The sequence below is a fragment of the Aegilops tauschii genome, chromosome 3 (genome assembly GCF_002575655.3).
Source record: "Aegilops tauschii subsp. strangulata cultivar AL8/78 chromosome 3, Aet v6.0, whole genome shotgun sequence".
Classification (NCBI taxonomy): Eukaryota; Viridiplantae; Streptophyta; class Magnoliopsida; order Poales; family Poaceae; genus Aegilops; species Aegilops tauschii.
In genome coordinates this window covers 547,670,388-547,681,673 of record NC_053037.3, presented here as the reverse complement: position 1 = coordinate 547,681,673, position 11,286 = coordinate 547,670,388, and positions in this window count along the sequence as shown.

Below are 11,286 nucleotides of genomic sequence, written 5' to 3'. Positions count from 1 at the left end.
CCCCTTAATTGCAACAATACAAATACGTGTCTTGTCCCTTTCTGTCACTGGGATATAGAGCACCGCAAGATTGAACCCATTACAAAGCACCTCTCCCATTGCAAGATAAATCAATCTAGTTGGCCAAACCAAACTGATAGATCGAAGAGAAATACAAAGCTATAACAATCATGCTTATAAGGATTCAGAAAAGACTATACTCATGAATAATCTGATAATAAACCCACAATTCATCGGATCCCAACAAACACACCGCAAAAGAAGATTACATTGAATAGATCTCAAAGAACATCGAGGAGAACATTGTATTGAAGATCAAAGAGAGAGAAGAAGCCATCTAGCTACTAGCTATGGACCCGTAGGTCTGTGGTAAACTACTCACACAACATCGGAAGGGCGGCAAGGTTGATGTAGAGGCTCTCCGTGATCGATTCCCCCTCTAGAAGAGTACCGGAAAAGCCTCCAGATGGGATCGCGGAAGAACAGAAACTTGCGGCGGCGGAAAAAGTATTTTGGGTGGCTATCTGTTGATTTACCGATTTTAGAGAATTTATAGAGCTGTATTTAGGTCCGACGGAGCCTCGTGGGACCCACAAGGTACTAGGGCACATCCTAGTGCCTTGTCGTCTACTCGTTCGCCTTCTGGTCTCCTCCCGAGTTTCGAGGGTCTCTTTTGTCCAGAAAAAGTTGTCAGAAAGTTTCGTGGCATTTGGGCTTCGTTTGGTACTGATTTTCCGGAATACCAAAAACTAGCAAAAAAACAGCAACTAGCACTTGGTAATAGGTTAATAGGTTTGTCCCAAAAAATGATATATAATTGCATATACTTGTAGATAAAACATCCAAGATTGAAAGTATAATAGCATGGAACAATAAAAAATCATAGATACGTTGGAGACGTATCAGTTGCCTGCAAGGCCAAGACCAAGTGGGGCGCCGAGATCAAGACCAAGCTCGAGGAAGCCAACGAGGATCACAAGAGAAGTCGGCGAGGAAGCGCGTCCAGATCGACACCATCCGCAAAAAGAACAGGGTAATTCCATCTTGTGTATCTCCATTAGTAGAAAATATGAGATTTTTGTGGGGGTTTGGCTTCTATGGCCCCCGGGGATCCATGAGTGGAAATCCTTGCTTAGTGTTGTTTTGGAATTGGGGGATTTCCAGTACATTTCAGACAAATCCCATTTTTATCTGAATGAAATGTAGTATTCTAGTAGATTTCCGACAGATCCATGAGTAGATTTAAGAGAAAGATTGCAGTAGCTTAAAATGAAACTTCACTATTTTGGAATTTCGAGTAGCTTAAAGATTCCAGTAGATTTTGACTAGTGCAGTACCAAGTTTCAGTATTAGTAGCCGAGTGTTGGTTGAAGTGACTGTTCAATTGTTCAATGTTCGTTTTGTTATCTTCATTTCAGAAATTTATCTTTCCATTCCTTCTTACCTATCCTTCATGTAGAGACTATACTTCTTTACTTCAGATAAGTTTTCTTTAAAACCAAATGAATTAAGACTTGCATTTTTTAATTTAGTGTTTATGCGCCTAATTTAAAGTTTATTTTTCCAATAGATTTTTAATGTCTTTTCTCCGCTCTCTACCAGAAAACACACTAGTTTTGTTGTTAAGCTTATCTGGTGATCACAATATATAAATCCACTATTACCAGTACCATTAGTACCAATGTCAATGGAATAGCACTCAACACTATCAATAGCACCGGTTGTGGTACATGGAAGAGGATGGGTAGCTAGCTCATGGCCCAGGCCTTATCACTTTGGAAGCTAATGACAGACAATAACTCAAATCTTTCTTGGCTGGGGAGTCCATTCAGCTTTAGCTTCACGTGGATCTTGATCAAGTAGATGTAGTAGTAACTTGTCAAGTGATCAAATCAAAATGAACAAATGGAGTACAAAACCATTTGAAAATGATCAAAATGTACTCCTTTAAGTTAATGTAGAGTACTGAAACTGAAAATGTGCATGCTGAAATTGAAAATGATCAAATGGAGTAGAAAGCCATTTAAAATGATCAAGATGATCAAAACAATCAAATGGAGTACTCCTTTTCAGTTAATGTACAATACTTACAGTAATTATCTTATCTTCTTGCCCTCTTTAATTGTCACTCAACTGTCACTAATTGAGTGTTTTTTACTCCAACAATTACCTTATCTTTAATTTTCACTCCTACAAGCACCTCTTTCTCTTCTCTATCTGGCTTATCACTCCACACAATTTAAGTGATCATTCAAGTTCCTTTTGCTCATTCAAGTTTTTGTAATGAACTTCTTATAAGATGGAGTATGTTCCTTTTGCCTCCCTTGTTTATAAGTAGTAGTTGCTCTGGGTTAATCTAGCCATGGACACGCTGGGGAACATGTAGGCTAAAACATTCACCAAGACTACAAGATCGCAGTGGTTTCATTCATTATTGGCTCCTCACTGCTCAATTCCTCATCCGTCGTGAGTACATATTTGTTTTGAGCTACTGAGAATATATCTTTATCACTGAATGTCTTGCATTCTACAGCTGAGTGCCAAAATACTCCTTTTCATGGAGCTGCTTGTAGGAGTTACAAAATTCAGTTTACAAAATTTAGCAAATTCTGCAATTTTACACATGAAGCTTTAGTAATTTAGTGTAAGTTTCAATTAATTAACTGGATTTTTTAGTTACAGTAGGACTTCTCTTCTCTTTTCTCTCTTCTTCTCTCTTCTCTTTGTCTTCTCTTTATCTTTTTGAACTGTAGTTTAGTGTAGGGTTTAGTGTAGGACTTGCAAGTACTCCCCTTGTGCCCTTCATTCTCTTATCTTCTTTTCTTTGAATGCATTCCTTTCCCCTCCACAAATGGAGCAAAATTCAAATGGAGGACTTATCAGCCTCATCACAAAATAGACATATGGAGTAAAATTCAAATGGAGTACTTATCAGCCTCATCACAAAATAGACATATGGAGTACTTATCAGTCTCATCACAAAATAAACATATGGAGTAAAATTCAAATGGAGTACTTATCAACCTCATCAAAAAATTCAAATGAACATATGGAGTAAAAATAATGAGAAAATGGAGTACAACCTCATCACAAGCATCAAAAATGGAATTATTACAGACATCACAAAATGGAGTCACAGCCTCATCACAAGCATCACAATCATCATAGCCTCATCACAATCATCATAGCCTCATCAAAAGCATCACAAGTAGCACAACCTCATCACAAGCATCACAAGCGGCACATCCTCATCACAATCATCACAAGCAGCACAACCTCATCACAAGTATCATAGCCTCATCTTTCATTATCAAACCCTCTCCATTAGCCCTATGTTGTGTAGGGCATTTGCATAAACCTCTTGATGGCATGATGGTCTTGGAGGTAGCTTCCCAGACTCTCAAGCCTTTCCTTGTTCACATGGGGTGTTTTATACTGATTGCACCCTGCATGGTTCAGGATCTCAATCATGCAAGCCAATAGAGTTAGGAAAATTACGTTCAGCTTGTATACCTCACAGCCATCAAATTCCTCCAACACACCCGTAATAAGGTCTTGTGGTGTTTTAGGGCTCAGACAATATGTCAGGGATTGCAACGAGTTGAAAAAACACAAGGTCAAGCACATTCAAATCAGGACTATTGACAGGTGGTTGTATTATTGTGATGTCAAATCCAGTTTTGGCGACAGCCGCTAAAAATTCCGGGTCATCGGGCAAGATATGGGACTTAGCTTTATCTTGTTGTATGTAGATGGTCTCCCCAGCATCACTTTCAGGCCAAATAGCTTGTATCGCTGGCAAGACCTTCTCTACCAGGAACTCCCTCATCACTTTTCAATTGACTTTGTCTCTATTGTACCTCTGGGCCTGTTGCCACTTCTCCTCTGAACAGGAACTTCTTTCACAAAGGGCGAAATACCGATGTTTCCAAAAGGTCACATTTCCTTCACTATCCCACCTAGCAGCAGCCGTCAAGGACATCACCTTACCAATACAGTTGCCATGTATAGGCCTCGTAGACTGGTCCTCCCCATCCAACAGATAATAGGTTCTATTCTTCTTGGTCATGTTAAACCACTTCTCATCAGTATGCACAACATTATTGATAGTCTTGAACTTAGGCCTTGCAGTTTTTGTTGTTGCCTCATCAAGAATTGACAAGAAAATTTTCATCCTATCCTTCTTATTCTTTTCCTTTAGAGCTGGCTTCACACAGTTTGTATGCCTCCTTATCAACTTCAGCATGAACTTTCAATGGAGTGTGGTAGACTACATCCCGATTGACAAGCTAGTGACCTAATAGTAGACCTCTTATTTAGTGGGATTGTTAGGATTTGTTCTAGGTTAATGTCCTTAGGCTTTCTTCCACAATTTCATTTTTTCTGATTGGAAACATCCACCTCCTAACCTTGTTTAATTTGCAAAATTGCTTTCTTCCAAATTCTTTGTATATTCCGAACACCTACTCCAAAAAAATTGCAATGTCTTGCTTATGAGTTCTCTTAAAATTGCCTCCTCTACTCATACAGTGTATGCAATGCTACATAAGCAACAAATCTTTGCTGGTCATTGAGGTTTTTTTAGCAACTTGCTCAACATCTGCATCAAGAAATACACCAAAAAATGATCAAGTGATGAAATGATGGAATGATCAACTGATGAAATGATCAACTGTAACCGTACCTAGATTTTGAACAATTTCATCTCCTTCCATTCCATCTCCTACATCTCCTTCAATTTCATTTTCTACATGTTCATCCATTTCATCCACATCTTCTGCAGGTGGAGTATAGTTGAGGTCTGGGAGATCCATGTTCTCCTGAAGATATGAATATGCAAGATGAAGAAGAAGAACAAGTACAAGCAGAAGTAGAATATGTGAAGAATCATACTCATTTCCTCTGGCAGAGCCTCCTTGAACTCCCCGGTACCCTAGGGTTGAAGACGAGTTGTGCATGAAAGAGTTTTTGAGCGGGCGAAAGAGATGGTGGAAGGGCTGCGGTTGAAGAGGAAAGGGCGCATGAAGGACTTCAGTTGGGTGCCAATTTTCTTATTTTTGAAGCATCTTTTTGAGAGTTTAATTACTAATTCAAAGGATTCTCATATATTATGTGAACTAAGTACTGGTATATACACGTTGCTTTTTGTCTGACTTAAGTACGACATAGTAGATTGGATCATCGATTCTGTTGACAAAGCATATCATGCCGACACAATAACCACCATATTTACAACAAAAATGTTGTACTCATAGCACTTCTTTTGAGTTACTGACACTATACAATGAAAATGTTGTATACTTCGTTGGGCGTCCATTTGTATATACTCGCGTTGTGTGTGTGCTAACCATGAAATCCTCGTCGTATAGGTTTCCACTTATGTTGCGATATATGTAGGGTTAATCATAGCAATTGAATCTTTGCATGCTGTGTCGTGCTTCAATTTATGATTTGCTGCAATTTGCTCTATTCTTTATTTCTTTTGTTTTGGCTGCATATTTGCATATTTTTAATTTTTTCATGTTATCATTTTTGTCTTTTGTGTTGACTCTATTTCTTTTGTTTTGGTTGCATATTTGCATATTTTTAATTTTTTCATGTTATCATTTTTGTCTTTTGTGTTGACTCCCTATTATCACATTTCTTCCTCCCTTGTGTGCAGTTTTTTGCAACTAGGTTGAAACTTCAATTGTTTTGTTTTGCTCATTGGCTTCACTATGCTTTTTTAATGTTTCCTATTTTTTTAGTGTTCATCCATGCATACCGCTCTCTATATTTTTTCCTTCTCAGTTACTTGGCATCCATGACTGGAGATTGCGACCCCAATTGCTTGCCTGCATTAGAATTTTGTTATGCATGTGTTGTTCATTTAACCTAATTAGATTTTGCATCATAAATAAAACATAGGAGCTACTTATAATTTACTTTAATTACGGTGAACATTAGAATTAGAATATATGTGTTTATATAGTGTCATGTTTTTCGTATATGCAATTTAGAAAATAGAAAAAGGGTATTGAAGTAAGAGTATTGGTATACACATGACGTTATTCGTCCAACTTCAGTATATCTAGGTATGTATTTTCTCCCTTGTGTGCGCTATGTATATATGTTAGTCCAACATCGTCTAATCTTTATCTTGATTGAACTATGGAGCGTGTTGGTCACAGATAAACACCAAATTCAACTTCAGTTGAAACCATCATTTTTTTCTTCTTCTTGAGACTTACAACCGGACAATGTGCAGTAACATGGAGTTTGAATTATTCCTGACGTGTATGTCTCCTTAAATTATGCAACATGCATGCATGTTTCGTTTAGTAGCTCACCATAGACTATATTTCCTTCCTTTTGGCATGGTATTACGTGTCTTATTTATATCAAAAGGATCATACTACAAGCCACGTACGAACCCACCTGACAAAACTGAAAAGACAGCGGAAAGCTTGCCTTTGCATAAAGGAATGATACGTCTCTAACGTATCTACTTTTTCTCACGCTTTTCCTGTTGTTTTGGACTCTAATTTGCATGATTTGAATGAAACTAACCCCGGACTGACACTGTTTTCCACAGAACTACCATGGTGTTGTTTTTGTGCAAAAATAAAAGTTCTCGGAATGGAACGAAACTTTGCGAGGATTTTTTATACCAATAATAAGAATTTCTGGACCCAAGACTCACCAGAGAGGGGCCCCTGGTTGGGCACAACCCACCAGGGCGCACCCCTCTCCTGGCACTCCCAGGTGGGTTGTACCCACCTAGTGGCCCCGCTGATGACCCCCCAGATACTATAAAATCACATTATTCCAGAAAAAATCAGGGAGAAAGAATTATCACGATCCACGAGACGGAGCCGCCGCCAAGCCCTGTTCTTCCTCGGGATGGCAGATCTGGAGTCCGTTTGGGGCTCCGGAGTGGGGGATCTTCGTTCTTCGTCATCACCAACCAAACTCCATTGCCAATTCCATGATGCTCCCCCACCGGGAGTGAGTAATTCCTTCGTAGGCTCGCTGGTCGGTGAGGAGTTGGATGAGATTCATCATGTAATCCAGTTAGTTTTGTTAGTGCCCGATACCTACTATCCACTATGTTCTTAGATTGATGTTGCTATGACTTTGCTATGCTTAATGCTTGTCACTTTGGGCCCGGGTGCCATGAACTCAGATCTGAACCGTTTATGAATTCATCATTATATCCATGTTTTAGATCCGATCTTGCAAGTTATAGTCACCTACTACGGTTATGATCCGACAACCTCGGAGTGACAACAACCGGGCCCACTCCCGGTGATGACCATGGTTTGAGGAGTTCATGTATTCACTATGTGTTAATGCTTTGTTCCGGTTCTCTATTAAAAGGAGGCCTTCATATCCCTTAGTTTCCAATATGGACCCCGCTGCCACGGGAGGGTAGGACAAAAGATGTCATGCAAGTTCTTTTAATAAAGCATGTATGCCTATTTATGGAATACATGCCTACATTATATCGATGAACTGGAGCTAGTGCCGTACCGCCCTAGGTTATAACTGTCACATGATGAATATCATCCAACGAGTCACCGATCCAATGCCTATGAATTTATTTATATTGTTTCTTGCCGCGTTACTATTGCTATCATCACTGTTACACTTGCTACAAAGTACTGCTATCACTGTTACCGTTAGCGTTGCTGCTGTCACCACTATCAAAACTATCATATTACTATGCTACTGATTACTTGCTGCAGATAATTAATCTCCAGGTGTGGTTGAATTGACAACTCAGCTGCTAATACGTTCAAATATTCTTTGTCTCCCCTTGTGTTGAATCTATAATTTTGGGTTGAATACTCTACCCTCGTAAACTGTTGCGATCCCCTATACTTGTGGGTTATCAAGACCTTTTTCTGGCGCCGTTGCCGGGGAGCATAGCTATATTTGTTAAGTCACTTGGGATTATTATCGTATTATCACTATGAAGAATCTGAAGGATCCAAAGACTAAGATATTTCCCTCAAAGACGAGGGGAGGTAAGGAACTGCCATCCAGCTCTGCTTTAGATTCACCTTCTGTTATGAGTAAACTTGCAACACCACCACATGCTATCAATTCTAATATGTCGCAAGTTATTGATGATGCTACTTCTGCTATGGATAATTCTTATGATGATACTAGTACCTTGCTTGATAATGATGATGTGCCACTTGGTGATTTTCTTGATAACAAACTGCTAGAGTTATACAACATGATGTTTGTCGGGTGGTTGGTGCGACATATGCCAACGGATGGCTTATCTGTGTGGGTGCCAATAAGACGTCGCCGGTGCCTGGAAACGGGATGAGGCGAAGACATGCACGCCGGCGGATCTTACCCAGGTTCGGGGCTCTTCGAGGAGATAACACCCCTAGTCCTGCTCTGCGGGGTCTCCGCATGATCACTAGATCAAGGAAAGGTAGCTACAATCGCTCCTAGAGCTGTTTTGGGGTTCAAGGGAGAAGAAGAACAAGGCTAGCTCTAACTTCTCTCTATCTATGGTGTGTGTGCTATGCTTAGAAGCCAACCCTTTGCATGGGTGCTCCGGGGGGTTTATATAGGCCTACCCCTCGGGGGTACAATGGTAATCCGACTGGGCGCTGGTCCCAGCCGTCAGTGTCTACGCTCGCCGGCTTCGCCGTCGGCTGTTGGGTCCCGCCGACTGGTGGGTCCCGCCGGCTGCCGGCTTCTTGGTCGACAGGCCGGCCCCACCGCCTAGGGTCTTGTCGGCGGCTGCTTACTATAGCCTCGCCTCTGATGACGAGGGCTTTGTCGAGGTAAGCGTGGCTACAGTGGGCCGCCTCGGGGGCTCTCACTGTAGCCTTACCTCGTCTTGTCTCCTTAATGGGGCTCCTGCTTCGAGGAAGGGAGTAGCCGGCTTCTGGGGACCGGCTACGCCCTTGGCCGACTGGGAAAGGACGGTCCGCCTTCACGCCTCTCTCTGGCTGAAGGGGCCCGCCGCCCGTGGGCCGTACGGGAGTCTGTCGTGGATGACGTTGAGGCTAGCATGGCTACAGTGCCGAGCCGCACGGGAGACGGCCGTCCCGTACGGCCTCCTGTAGCCATGCTCGCCTCGGGCTTCGGGGGTAGTGGGCCGCACTGTGGCCACACCCCGTCTTGTCACCGTTATGTGGGAGTAGCTTTGGTGGTTGTGGTCTCGGCCGGCTCCTTGGAGTCGGCGTTCTTCTTGGCCGGTTTCTTGGAGTCGGCTACCCCGTAGTCGTCCCGGGGAGAGGTTGCTGAGGCTGGGTCGCCTTCCGGGAGTCGGCTTCAGAGGTAGCCGGCCAGGGAAGGCGGCCCAATGCTTGGAGTGCTTGGAGGCCCGAAGGCCTGATAATTTTTCTGAAGAACCAGGGGTAGCCGGTTAGGCTACCCGTGGCCATTTACTCCGACAGTAGTCCCCGAAGCTGATTGGGCTTCGAGGTTGAGTAGGAGTTGAGAAGCTCGGTCAGCTTCCCATCTTAGCAAGCCGGCAGCTGGGAGCCGGCCTTGGTAAGGCGCGCCGCCTGAGTCGAAATCTTCCGGAGTCGGAGGGCGGGAGCCCGCTAGTGCGTGCACCGGGCCGCGGGCCGGCCACTGGCCGTCTGCGAACCACGTGGCCTGGCTTGGCCGGAAAGCCTGCCAGCCCACGCGCGTGACGGGACGTCGCCGCAGGGAGGGGGCCCGCCACGTCCGCGCCCTGGCCCAGGCGTGGATTGTCTACATCCCGAAACCGCCCGCACGTCCCGTGCGGCAGTTTCGGCTCGCATTTATGCGCAATAATTGCGAGGCGTGGGGGGAGTGGGTGCAGTTGATCCCATGAGTCCCCCCACGTTCGGCTTCCCCGGTCCTGCCTCGCGAAGCTATAAGTAGGGGGAGGTGGAGGGCGGCAGGCCCTCGCACGCTCCTCCTACTTCCACCATCTTTTTCGCTCGCCGTTCTTGCGACAGCGCCTCGCCGCCGCGCTCTTCCGCTACGCATTCCTCTGCCGCCGCGCTTGTTTTCGCCATGCCTCCCGCCACGGAGTAGCATGGCGGGGATTGGGATGGCTCCAACGTGCACGAAGACCACGTCGATTTCCTACGCAAAACTCGGCGGCTGCCGGCCGCGGACAAGGTGGAGGTCCGCCTTGCGCTGGCAAGGGAAATCACGCCGGAGCCGCAGGAGGGCGAGCGGGTGGTCTTCCGCTCGCACTTCTTGTACGGCATCGGCCTTCCGGTGAGCGCCTTCTTCCGCTCCTGGCTCGAATTCTATCAGGTCCAGCCGCGCCACCTCACCCCGAATGCGGTGGTGCTGCTGTCGGCCTTCGTCACCCTGTGCGAGGGCTACCTTGGCGTCCTCCCCACCCTCGAGCTCTGGGGGGAGTTCTTCCAGACCAAGCTGGGCACGCGCAGGCAGGGCGTGCCGGCTGAGACTGGCGCCTTGTAACACCCCGCATGTAACTTGCCATATTTGTAACTCCGACTCTTGCCATTTCCGGCTATGTGATATGTTTTTCCCTCCGTTGTCGGGTTTTGTCTTTCGTTTTGTATTTTGTCATGTCATGCATTTTCATATCATGTCATCATGTGCATTGCATTTGCATACGTGTTCGTCTCATGCATCCGAGCATTTTCCGCGTTGTCCGTTTCCCAATCCGGCGCTCCTATCTCCTCCGGTGCACCCCTCTTGTTTTCTTTCGTGTGCGTGTGTCAAACTTTCTCGGAATGGACCGAGGCTTGTCAAGTGGTCTTAATATACCACCCGGAGACTGCCGGTCAAGTTTCGTTCCATTCGGAAGTCGTTTGGTACTCCAACGGTTAACCGGGCATCCGCAAAGTCCATTTGAGTGTCCAGCAAAACCCCCCTCCAAAATCAGCTCAAAACCCACCAAACTCTCTCCCATGCTCTAGGTCGTTCGATCACGATCATGTGGGCGAAAACCGCACCTCATTTGGAGCCTCCTAGCTCCCTCTACCTATAAATAGGTGGGCATCCCGAATTACAACTGCAGACGAAACCCTAACCCTATCCCTCCGCGCCGCCGGACGCGTCCGTACCCCGCCGGACACGTCCGCCGCCGCGCCCCGTCCAATCCCGTGGTGACACGTGTCATCGCCGGCCTCCCACCGCCGCGGCCCGCCAGGCCCGCCGCCGACCCGCGGGCCCGCGCGCCCCCGCGCGCCCGCCGCCGTCCTCCTCCCTGCGCGCGCGCCTCCGCGCCCGTCACCGCCGGTCGCGCCGCCGCCGGTCTTCCTCGCCGCCGCCGCCGCCCTCGGGTGCTCCGCCGCCGGCCGGCCCCGCCGCCGCGCCTCC